Source organism: Nilaparvata lugens, chromosome 2, assembly GCF_014356525.2.
Source record: "Nilaparvata lugens isolate BPH chromosome 2, ASM1435652v1, whole genome shotgun sequence".
NCBI lineage: Eukaryota > Metazoa > Arthropoda > Insecta > Hemiptera > Delphacidae > Nilaparvata > Nilaparvata lugens.
The window spans coordinates 52,517,892-52,531,218 of record NC_052505.1 but is presented as its reverse complement, the minus strand read 5'-3'; the positions used below and the strand labels follow the sequence as shown (position 1 = coordinate 52,531,218).

Here is a 13,327-nt window from a genome sequence, read left to right as displayed (position 1 = left end):
TTGAGAAAAATGGCGGACAGTGACTAAAAAACCATGTTTTTCACGGTTTTCTCGAAAACGGCTCTAACGATTTTCTTCAAATTCATACCATGGATAGCTTTTTATAAGCCCTATCAAATGACATGAGTTTTTTTTTCTGGGAAAATTGCAGGAGCTCCGTAATATTCTTGAGAAAAATGGCGGATAATTGCTAAAAAACCATGTTTTTCACGATTTTCTCAAAAAATAACTTGACCGATTTCTTTTCAAATTCATACTCTGTATAGTTATTTATCAGCTCTATCAACTGGCATAAGTCTCCTTTCTGGGAAACCAATGGAGGGTCCACCAATTCACCTTGGGAATTGGAATTAGTAACCTCCTTCTCGTGCATGAAGTAGGTAGGTAGCGCAGTTCATAAAAAGAGCACATAGTCGAGATATTTCATCTGTAGAGCAACTGTTTTGACGACTTTAAAAAAATGACGACTGAAAAAAAATAATCGAATTTCACAATTCACACAAAGAAAAAGTACTCTGAAAAAATTATATATACACATATACTGACAGAAGTCTGATCGTAGTTTCAAATATGAGCAAGGAAAGTTGTGTGAGTGTACCACACCAGATTTTTACTTTACTTGCCCTATTACCATAGGTAAGGAAAGTATTGTAAAGTACCCCAATTTCTATACGTTTCAAGGTCCCCTGAGTCCAAAAAAGTGGTTTTTGGGTATTGGTCTGTGTGTGTGTGTGTGTGTGTGTGTGTGTGTGTGTGTGTGTGTGTGTGTGTGTGTGTGTGTGTGTGTGTGTGTGTGTGTGTGTGTGTGTGTGTGTGTGTGTTTGTGTGTGTGTGTGTGTGTGTGTGTGTGTGTTGGAACAAGGTATAATACGGGGAGACAATCAAGTATACACAGCACATTAAGGGGAGGTGTGTACACTAAGGGGAGACCTCGTAGTGTCACTGCTCAATTTTAGTAAAAATCACTTCTACATGCTTAAAGCCATGTAGAAACGTAATAAAAAAAAATCTCCCCATTTTGTTAGTACTCCACCTAATTGGGATACACTCCAGTTTCCAAAATTGCCACCACGTTGTGCTACGATCGCTAATACACACTTACACAAAACTCATTTACGGATTGAGCATACAATGCGGGGTACTTGCATATCCCTGCATATCTCCATTGTCTCCTTCACTGTTCGAAGTAACTGGTTTGCTATGGGGCTTGCCGTGAATTTATGAATCAGCAACTTATCTCCTTTTTCGTTCAGACTCATTGAGTCACAGCTTAGCGAATTCATAGTTTATTTTTCTGTTCATCCACTTGAGACATGAGAAGGGAGCGAGGAAACATGCTGCCAGAATGTATTGTGGTACTGATTTTTTAGTTATTTGGTACAAATAGTCTGAAAATGATTCTTCACAAAAAAATACCCTCTGCTAACCTTACAGTGTTAAAAATACCTGTTTTTTTCTCCATATAACTCAAACATAGTGAAAAAATCCAGAACTGTTTCCAAGTGAATAAAATCCTCTACAATTCAACGCCAAATTAGGTTCATCACAATCAATGGTGACTTGGTAACACAATTTCCCGAGAATTTTCCGCATTGAATTTGGGCTATTGCTAGAATGATGCGAATGGGAGGCTTGTTAAGATTCAAGAATAGCACGTCAGTAAGTTTATATTCTTGAACAGGCTTCACTGAGAATTCACTTACTGTTGTAACATTGTATCTCAAGATCAGGATAGCCTATGATAAAATGAAATTTGTCTCTTAGTTTCTCTCCATATTGACATTTTCTTCTGTGTCTGTCAATCCTTGCAAAAACTCTCTTGTAAACCTTGGATTGAATATTTTACTTGTGTACGGCATGCTCACTTTTTGTGAAAAGACGTTCCGGAGAAAAGATTTAGTAATCATACCCTGCTCCTCAAAAAAAAAAAAAAATAGTAGTCACAACACCTTTTCCAATTTTATTTGAGAAAGTAAAAAGTTTATTTGAGAAAGTATCAATTGTATTTGAGAATAGTCACTTGTAATTGAGAGAATGTCAGATGTAGCCTAAATGAGAATAGTCAACTGTATTTAGGAAGTCATCACACATGTAATTGAGAGTAGTGAATTGTATTTGAGAAATCGTCAAATGTAAATGAGAAGATATCATATCATGAGCAGACATTTGAAAATGAGAAAATTTTCCAATTGACATGTCGTGACTCTTCTGTAGCCTACAGTACAGGTTTGATTTGAGCAGGAAAGGATACTGTACTACGTACACAGTATTCCATAGGCTTTGTATGTGTGAAATTATTATTTTCAATTGTGAAATTGAGGAGCTGGGTAGAAAAACGACCCGAGGCCACTCGTGTCGTTTTTCCGCAACACGCTTCATTCTATCCGCCATTAAATTCTGAACAGATTGGTACATAAAATGTTGTTGTATCTTGAAAAATGATTGAGTTGTGAAAATTTTTTGTTTATGTGGCAAACCTGAAATTATTCAGCTGACAAGCTGTGAGCCAGCAGCCAGTGAAATCCTTATTTTGTTTTCTTACAAAAGAAGAAGCTGATTGATTGATTGATTGATTGAGTACTTTGTAGATTACTTGTACTTATGTAGATTACAGTATATACTGGCTTATACACTCATATACAATAGCTTACAATACAGCAAAATTATAGATGAATTTACATAATATAGACTAAGAAAATAATTATTGAACTGTATATGATATGGAAAAAGCAATTTGGAATAACTATACAAGATTATATTGTAATGCATCTACATAAATTGGCGGAGCTTTGGACATATCAATGTCCATTCTTCGGAAAGAATATTAAAAATATCCTCCCAACTAACTCTCCTAACTCTCTACCAAATGAATGGTATAAGAAGATCATTAATACATCCAAGGGAACCAATTATCCTCTAGATGATGAAAATAATGAAGAAGACGCTCCTGAAGAAGAATCCGATGCTGAAAGCATTGGGTTTATGAATTTCCCGAAAATCAGAACAGTACCATGTAACATTCCAGAGTCTTGATCATGGGAAGAAACGTGTTCAAGAAGAAAATATCATCTTCAATTGTTCACTTCTAAATGACATTTTTTAGATCTTTATTACCTACTTATTAATTATCCAATATCATGAGCAATATATTATCATTATCACTACTCTTGATACGGGTTTTTCATCATTTTATTGAACCTCTGAACATGTAACAACCAGGGTTATGGAAAAACGACCTGAGACAACACACCTTATATCAATTAATATCAGTTAGCCTTGGATTACTGGCTAATTATGAATAATAGCATTGAAAATAATATAAAAAGATCAATAAAGTTCAAATACTTGCAAGAATATTGCATTCTGATGAAATAATGAAGATGTGTACTAAATATTTCAAACTCAATTTACACAAAACTTGATTTTTTGACTCAGGTCGTTTTTCCACCCAACTCCTCAATTATTTCCCCTGTACTGTTCACGAATGATTAATGAGAATCATTTCTATGTATGTATTGGCAACACGACTTTTGTCTCCAAACATTTGAACTTGATGAAGATCAAATTCTCTATGTTCACGGCGCAATAATTGAACTTTATCATCAATCAATTGAATCTCTTGATCAAGCAATTCGGTAACTCTCCAATGGATTTTGGGGCTCAAAAATATTTTTTTATTTAAAAACTAAACGTTTCATTTGAATATAAAATATATTATCATATTATTTTTTATGAGTACAGTTATGGAAAATAAAAGTATTGGTTTTTTAAAATCATTCCCCAATTACAACTGACAACTTTTCGATTTCAAATCGTATGTTCTCAAATTAGGAGTTGATAGTGAGCTGTTGAACGGAGCGGTCGCAGAATTGTTTTGCTCTCTTATCTCAAGTTTCCGGACGGGTCGTGCTTAATCGGTTCATTTAGTGCATGTTTAACCTAAAACGTTCTTTCGTAATAAATTGAATTATCAATTTGTTATTTATTTGTGAAATTGTTTTCAAGTGAATCGAGATATTCAAAGTTTAAATTAATAAAAACAGTATCCAACAATACTTTCCACCAGACGGTAGTGCTAAAAAGAGACCTAGAGCTAAAAGTTCTTTCGTAATAAATTGAATTATCAATTTGTTTTTTATTTGTGAAATTGTTCTCAAGTGAATCGAAATATTCGAAGCTGAATGAATAAGAACAGTATCTTACAATACTTTTCACCGGACGATAGTGCTAAGAAGAGTCCTCGTGCTAAAAGTTCGCCTGAGCTCGAAGAGATGGAACAGAAAAAGCGTGCTCCAGACCCAAGTGTTAAAGCTTCCGGTAATGTGAACTCAGACTTTATTGAATCACTATTTGACCGTTTTGAAAAGCGGTTAGTAAGGCTATGGATGAAAAACTCGCGCTGCTAGCTACAAAGGTGGATTTAAATGGTCTAATTGAAAAAGTGAATAAACTCTCTGTCGAGAATTAACAGTTAAGAAATCAAATTGTTGCTCAAAAAATTCAGAATAATCTCATAATCAGGAAGATGGAAAATTTTGAAAATAGATCGAGAAGGAACAATATAATTTTTCGCGGGCTGAAATATGAATGTGCAACAGTGGATTACGTGAGAACTGTCAAAGACTTTTGTGTGAGTCATTTGGGGGCACGAGCAGGTACCTGGTTAATCGAGCACATGCATTGGGCAAGAAAATAGATAACGGGCCAATCATTGCGCATTTTCCGGACGATCAGGACATCCATTTCATCACGAGAAACAGTAGGAAGCTGAAGGGTACACAGTTTGTGATTCATAAAGACTTTGCTTTCGACACAAGAAAACGACGATCAAAGCTTTTCCGGGTGCTTGGCGAGTTGAAGAAACAAGTTCCGGGAGTGAGAGGAGAGTATCGGTTGAAGTGGATCGTTTAATCGTGAATAGTCGGGTTTTCACGCTGGATGAGGAGAATGGACTGGTCTCGGAGGGAGAGGATGGGCTGCAGAAGATCGGGAGCATGTTCGATGAGAGTGTGATGCGGGCCGTGAGCGGGAGCATGTGTGATGAGGAGGAGCGAGGCGGCGAGGACGAAGACCGCAACCGCTGAGATAACGCCGTCAGTCCGTGTGAGAAGGGACAGTTGAGTATAGTAGCGTACAATGTGGCTGGATTAAGTGGTAAGATTGTTCAAGTATATAATTTTATTTGTAATTATGATGTTTTTGTACTATTGGAGACGTTTGTTGAAAGAGGAAAGCAATTGTATTTTGAAAACTGTTTTCCAGATTACAATTTATACTGGGAATTCGCAGTTGGAGAATCAAACTGAGGTAGAGCAAAGGGAGGAAAGTTAATAGAAATTAGTAAAAGAATAGAGAGTTTTTGTAAGGTAATCGATGCGCTTGAGAGGAAAGTTATTCACATGAATGCAGGACAACGGGATGAATATTATATAGTTCCAATTTACCTGAGTGGTGGAGGAGACATGGAATGGGAGAGAGAATTCAATACATTATGGGAGTTTATGATAGTGCAAGAGCATAATAGAAATAATATGATTTTAATTGGAGATTTTAACGGTAGAATAGGAAATGGACAGGACATGTCGGATTAACAGATGTAATAGAATTGGGAAATGCACTGAGTAATAAGCAAGAGTCAAAGGATGAGGTGATTAATATGAAAGGTAAGAAAATATTGGAGTTCTGTGAGGTTTTTAATTTCATCATTATGAATAGAAGGATAAGTGGAGATAGGTGGGGAGACTTTACTTTTATAGGCAGAGGGGCTTCCGTAATAGATCAATGTTGCATGGCTGTCGAATTAGCGCAAATAGTTGGAAAATTTTCTATTGTGCCAGAATTTTTATCTGATCATTTCCCAATTGAAGCTACGCTAATCACGGTTGATACTCTAGAAAGAGAGAGCACAATTTTACCACTCTTACCGAAGTTGAAATGGAAGGAAGCGAGGAAGAATGAATATATATCTAAACTCACCAATGCTTGTAGAGAAATAAATGGTCTTCCCGAGAGTAGTGAGGAGACTTATAAAGTATTAAATAATCTTGTATATAGAGCTGCAAATTATGTGCCCCAACCTGATAGAAAGAGAGAAGGATGGAGAGAAAAGTGGTTCGACAAAGAGTGTGCGGTTATGAGAAAGCGAGTGTTCAGCCTATTGAATGTGTTTAGAAAATCAAATTCGGAGCAGGTGAGAGAAAATTATATGAAGGTAGTAAAGGAATACAAACTGCTATGTAAGAGTAAAAGGCAAGCGTATTACAGCGATATAAAAGAACAATTCAGAAGAGTCAAGGATTCCAGTGATTTGTGGGCTCTGATAAAGAAATTCAAGTGTAGAGAGTTCAAGATTTCGGGAACTGTGAGTGCTGAGGATTGGGTTGAACACTTCAGACGAGTGTTTGGATCAGTTTGCGGGGTAGTCACATATTATGCGGCGAGGAATGTTGAAGATCAAACTCTTGACAAATACATAGATATGAATGAATTGGAAAGTACCTTCAAGACAATGCGCAACAATAAGGCTCCAGGTGATAACAGAGTTCCTGCTGAGTTTTACAAGAATGCGTCAAAAAATTACAAAGAGATTATTTTGACTTTTTCCAATGCCATCGTCAGAGGTGGACAGATACCAACAGGGTTTCCACGTTCAATTATATTTCCATTGCATGAAAAAGGTGATACTAATGAAGTGAATAATTATAGAGCCATATCTTTTATAAATGCTCTCGCTAAAGTATTTTCATTTATTTTACTGAGAAGGTTGCAGTTGTGGGAGGACAGAGAAAAGATTATTAAAGAGAATCAGTGTGGCTTTCGGAGAGGTTATTCGGCTACTGATAATATTTTTGTTCTATTCAATATAGTAATGAAAACGTTGAATAGACCTACAAAGAAGTTGTACTATTTCTTTTTGGGCTACGATAGTGTGGACAGAGAGGCTTTATTTTTTAAACTGAGTGAATTGGGAGTGTCGACTAAATTTATTGCGATGTTGAGGAGTCTATATAGAAATACGAAGTCTCCTGTATGGCATGGCGTGGAGGGTAACTTAACAGAATACTTTGAAACCAGAAATGGATTAAAACAGGGATGCGTATTCTCCCCGTTGCTATTCACACTATTTTTGAATGATTTGAGTGATGTTATTGGTGGAGGTATATTATGTTGGGCAGAGGCTGATAAATTCGCTGTTATATTCTGATGACGTGGTATTGTTGTCTGAGAATCCTCGACATCTGCAGTCAATGATAAATAAGTTAAAGGGATATTGCATAAGGTGGAATCTCACAGTGAACATGGCTAAATCCAAGATTGTAGTTTTCAGAAGAGGAGGACGATTGGGAGAAAGAGAGAAGTGGTACTATGGAAATGAAGTTATTGAAACAGTGAATGAGTACAGATACCTGCGAGTTGTTTTTTCATCAAGACTTGCCCTAACCGCACATTTTAAATGTAAGATAACAGCTGCCAGATTTGGGATTATAGTGTATGGCGAAGACTCATTTTGAATGATGAAGCACCTCTGTCAATGAAATGAGGAATTTTTGATTCGATAAGTAAAGCAGTTGTAACATATGCAGCACAGGTATTGGGATATGCGGAGAGAGAAGAACTAGAAAAATTTCTGAGGTTGTTTGTCAAGAAAATATTTGGACTACCGTGTAATACGCCAAATTATATAGTATACTTAGTGACAGGAAAGGAAATTTTGTGGTTGTATACTTTGAGCGTTCATATAAAATATGTATTGAATTCTTTTGAGATACCTGGCGACCGATATCGAACATTGATCGCAAGGCATTGTTTAAGATAAAAGTGTGGTTGGTATTCTGAATGGAGACGGATATTAAGTGAGTTTGATATTGAATTGCCGATAACAGCGGACAACTGGCAAGCAGCAAATTTCAGGAGGGGGTGGGAAGCAACGTGGGAGAGGGTAATGGAGAAGATAAAAGCTAAAGTTAAAAGTAAGTGGCTAGAGAGAAGAGAGCGGTCACAGTTTCACAGAATCTACGCAGATGTAAAAATTGACGATGGAACGAGAAATTACATGAATGATGAGTCCAAACGGAATGTTACCTCGATGATTTTCAAGGGCCTCCTCTGGGCTATTATCGCTCAATCACGCACCGCAAAGAGAGGAGGGGATAGGTATCTGTTCTATGTGCAATAGCCGAGAAACGGAAGATGCTTATCATTTCATCGGTAAATGTTCAATTTTGGGTGAAATAAGAAAGAAATATCTGAGAGGGGCGATGCTAGAGAGAGAGACAGTAATTGAGTATCTGAATGGAAAATTTTGGACGAGTCTAGTAGGATATTGAGGGAGGCAGTGGAATACAGGCGAGAATTGATAAAGGAATTCAATTTTTAGGAGTTTATAATCGATAAGAGTCATTTCCTCTTTATTGTTATTGATATCTTGTTATGCATATTGTGAAATGTACATTTTAATGTTGAAGTGGAAAAGTCTTTTTAGAAAAAGACAAAAAAAATTCCAGCTTTGAAAGTTTCAAACTTCAAAAGGTTGAATCCAAATATGGAATCAGAAATCATCTCTCATTATCACTCAATAAAATACGAGAAAAAGTAACCTTGTACAGTTAACATCACTGAATTATTTACGTTGTCGGGATTTCAATTTTGTCATACAACAATCTAATTCATTAGGTTGAAATCGTTGAATATTACCATGGATTTCCTGTTGAATCAGTGACTTAAAATCTTTGCAACAATCAATAAAATCTATTACACAGTATAAATATGCAGTCAGTGAGTATAGAATGTAACATTCTATACTCACTGCTTACAGTAGGCTATAAACATTGTGCTGATCTGAACAGTGAGTATAGAATGTAATTACATATATTACTCTAACAGCTAACTCGATCTGAATTGATCTATTGTAATAATGGACATAATGAAATAATGTCTCACTATTCCAAGTAAAACGAAACTAATGTTTGTGTTTGTATTAGAGCTGCTGAGTGGATACTGCATACTGAGAAATTCATAAATGATCCAGACCAGCCTGGCGACTTCGATGCTATCGACACCGGAATCTCCTTTTATTTCTATCAATGAATGAATCTGAATTAAAACCATGTATTGTATCAACTATCCTATTATCGTATTGTAATTCGTGAAGCCTGTTTAGTAAAAGCCAGTTACATACACATCGATTTTTTACCGTCCTTATAAAATTCTATTAGATCAAACAGATGATGTTTGACAAGTTGCACTTATTCGAATTCGTGTGTGTGTGTGTGTGATCTTATAAATCAATTTTGTTTCAATAATATTTGTTGCAATTTCAATCATCAGATTAAAAAAGAAAAATGTAAAAAATGTTGTCTATCTGACTCTAAACTCCAAACTAGAATCTTGGCCTCAGCTTATAGAAAGACAAAGTTAGTAGACTATGGAAAGACACAGTTAGTAAACTGTCTACGTTGACGGAAAGATACATTCTCAAGATGTTCGACTAGACTGCTGATTTATGATGAATAATTCTATAGTCTGATTTTTACGGTATAATTGGTGTTCGAAGGAAACTCCTTTCTCTTTTGTATTATCCTTAAAATTCAATATTTGAAAAAAAAACTTATATATACGTCCAATTTCATGGAAATCTATTGCTGCGTTTCGCTGAAAATGCACATATAAACATATAAACATTTGAACATAAAGAGAAATGAAAACCGTCGACTTGAATTTCAGACCTCACTTCACTCGGTCAAAAAGATGGTTTGGACTGTAGTCTGTTTCCTGTTTCTTTGTCCTTAAGTTGATTGTGAATGATAAATAAATAAGTAAATAAATAAATGGATGAATAGACAAAAAGTAGTGAACATCGCTCAGTGAACATCGCACAGCTCGCCGTGTTGTTATGATAATAATTGTGAATTGCTAGAATGAGAACTAGGCCTAAAGCTCATTTTTCAACTTATGAAGCTAAGAACCAGATCTAAGTAACAGAAGTCTCATATCTTGATAACTCTCTGAGTAAGTTCATCTTCCAAGTGAGAAAGTGAATATGTTGTGAATGGGTGCTTCCAGTTCAAATGCTTATGAAAATAGGTTTCCACTTTCATTGTTAAGTGGGAGTTGCAAAATCTCAGAGATTCTATGCTTGTCCTAAAATGTAACACTGAAGTGCTCAACTTCAAATTTTTCTTCAAAAGTCCTTCTCAAGTAATGCGTGACAATGGGAGTTATCACGATTGAAGCCTTGGAAAATCTGATAAGTGAGACAATAGATTTTTGAAGGTTATAGGGTATTATGACGATGGATCTTGACATTCTGTAAAAGAAAAGTTGAGTCTGGATTAGAGTTTCAAATGATTATGTAGTTACTCGTAGTTTCACTCTTCACTGTCAGCAAAAAAAAAATCAATACTCCACATTCAACCAATGCCGACAGATTGAAGTGGATCTTACTATATTTTATCATGTGGGTAGGAAGAGAGAGAGAGAGAGAGAGAGAGAGAGAGAGAGAGAGAGAGAGAGAGAGAGAGAGAGAGAGAGAGAGAGAGAGAGAGAGAGAGTGAAAGTTTTCTTCTTCTTCTTCTTCTTCTTCTTCTTCTTCTTCTTCTTCTTCTTCTTCTTCTTCTTCTTCTTCTTCTTTTCTTCTTCTTCTTCTTCTTCTCTTCTTCTTCTTCTTCTTCTTCTTCTTCTTCGTCTTCTTTTCTTCTTCTTCTTCTTCTTCTTCTTTTCTTCTTCTTCTTCTTCTTGTCTTCTTCTTCTTCTTCTTCTTCTTCTTCTTCTTCTTCTTCTTCTTCTTCTTTTCTTCTTCTTCTTCTTCTTCTTCTTCTTCTTCTTCTTTTCTTCTTTGTGTGTTTTCTGTGATAGATTAAGAAAGAACGTGAATGTACGTATTGTACGTGAGCACAATTATCATAACAACGCAATTAAATGCATATACTGTAACGAGTAGGCCTACCCATGAGGGAGCAGCAACATATTGCTGAGTCTAGACGGGGTGGTTTTTGGCTGCTATAGTGAAAGTCACCTTGAGCTGCCAGCATTGGTTGATTAGCTAGCATTGCTGCAATTCATAAGGAATGCTGACAGTTCAAATAAATTTCACTTCAATCTGTCAGGTTTGGTCGAATAGTAAGCTTCGATGTGATTCATAAGTAATGCTGACAGTTTATGAATCTGACAAAGAGTGTTGCGCAAGCGTGAGTCTGGCGTCGGCGACGGCGCTCAGCGTCGTGTTACAGCGTCGCGACGCTCTGCGACCAGCATTCAACGCGCAACCCTCGGTCGAACGTGACGTGCCGTGATCCGAACCTAAGGAATCACTAATATTCGCATTGCAAATTGCTCGAATACTGAGTAAGTTTATCGAGATATAACACAGTATGAAATTATAATTGAGTTACAGCATGAAATATCATTTTATTTTTGACCCAAGTGTTATCTATGTGATATAAAAAGTCATAATTATATAAGACATTGGCATTTGAAGTTGAAATATATTCATTTCTCCATTCGAAAATACAATCTTAGGAATGATTGTGAAAAGATCAGCGGGCTCGGTCCAAAACTGTTTATGTTTTACAAACAGTAAAAGTGAGATTGAGTGATAGAGAGGATTTGAAAGTCCTAACTCGGTCAACTAAAGGATAACTTCATTCCTAAATAGAAACCGAACCAGTGATTGTGGATTTAGTTGGGTGACAAACCAATAATCAAATGCCATGACCAAGTGAACAGAAACATTATTCACTACAATGCTCTTGTAATGTTACAAATTCATTTGTTCAAAATGAGTTCATGCACCCATTCTTCATCATTTACTTTCTCTTAAAAATTTATTAAAAATCTTATGAATGTTTTCCAACAAGCAAATATGCTTTTGCATTAGGCCCATTTCTGGTAAAGTGCTCCTGAAATACTGAGCAGATCAACTGCATTCAATCGAATATTTCAAAGTAAAAATTGCCAAAAAATTGAAATTAATCAGCAAAGTTTGAAGGTTTCATTTAAAAATTTCATTCGTATTTGCAGCTGAATCTGGAGGTCAACTTTATATACATATAATCAACACATTACAATAAGTAGGAAACAAGAAGAAGACAACAATCAAAACTTGTCATCTTCCCATTTCTGATGATGAATACTTCCCCGTTTTTGATAAGAATGATTTCAGTGTTGCAATCAGAGATTGGACTCATGATCCATTACAGGATCGTAATTAAAGCTCTTAAGTTCCAAAAGAATAATCATCTAGTATTCATAATAAAGGAAAGAATCGGCTTATATATGTAGGAGATACACGAAAGACACATCATCACGTCTGAACTGATTAACTTGAAATTTTGCACACAGATTCCTCATTTACCGAGGATGGTTACATGCCTATTATCAATTCTTCAAGATTTCATTATGTCAAGTTTCCAGATTGTGAAGTTTTTAATTAGACCCTTACGGAGGACGGGTTACCTGATAGTCATTTATAATCCATAGCCAGTCATCCAGTCATTGTGTGTTTAATACTCAGCCGATACTAGAATAGGATCTCCTTAACGAATTCTTCACCCAGGTTCCTCATTATAATAGTTATTTATGTATTAAGAGCGTAAAACGCGACTTTATCGCTCGAGTCAAAACAGTTATCACGCGACGCGTAGCGGAGCGTGGTAATTTTGACAAGAGCGATAAAGAAGCTTCCCGCTCGTATTACATACACAATATTTTCTTCAACTCCAGTATTGGATTCCAATATAATAAACAGTTTTTCCTTATAATTTATCCAATTATTTTGATAAATCAATGTAATAATAATAATAAAATGGTAGAATTTAATTATTCTATCTAATCATCATAATTATTTTCTTATAATGATTTATTATCAGAATAAGATAAAACAATTTAGATAGAATTGATAGAGCATGATTTGAACCTGGGAGCTTTAGTGTGAGAGTCAACACTCTACGAGACTTGACACCATGATCGTTGAAAATGGAGCGTAAAAGTAGGGAATGAGCTATTCATTCCGTGGGTTCCGTGAGCAGTCTAATCTGTTGGCAAGGCTGAATTTTAAGGTTCCTGTCTTCAATAATCGTAATCGGCAAGAGTTCTCAATCTGTAGATGTAAAACGGTTGGTCATTATTACTCACCAATGAATCGTATTCCTCGTATATTCCTCTGCGTGATGTCAGGTGGATCTCTTCTGCTTGTCTTAATGAGCTTCAAGGGGAAAAAGTCTCCATTCTTCAATGAAGAGTAATCTAGACCTGTTGTTCTTAATTTACTCTGGTTCACAATGGCCTTTTCTTTGTTCTCTCCATGGTCACCCTTTTTCCACTAACTACT

General features: G+C 35.9%; 1 protein-coding gene across 8 annotated transcripts in view; it reads left to right on the top strand.

The window, feature by feature from the left end:
• The window catches only part of LOC111052018 (gonadotropin-releasing hormone II receptor), a 352,206-nt gene that overhangs the window by 71,707 nt on the left and 267,172 nt on the right, over positions 1–13,327 (top strand). Inside the window, exon 1 of one of the 8 annotated variants that reach the window (XM_039421487.1) lies at positions 11,244–11,343. The exons of the other annotated variants lie outside the window; for them this stretch is intronic. The gene's annotated coding sequence lies outside the window, so the exon portion shown is untranslated. Of the gene's footprint in view, positions 1–11,243; positions 11,344–13,327 lie in introns of those variants that run through there. 8 annotated transcript variants of the gene reach the window in all.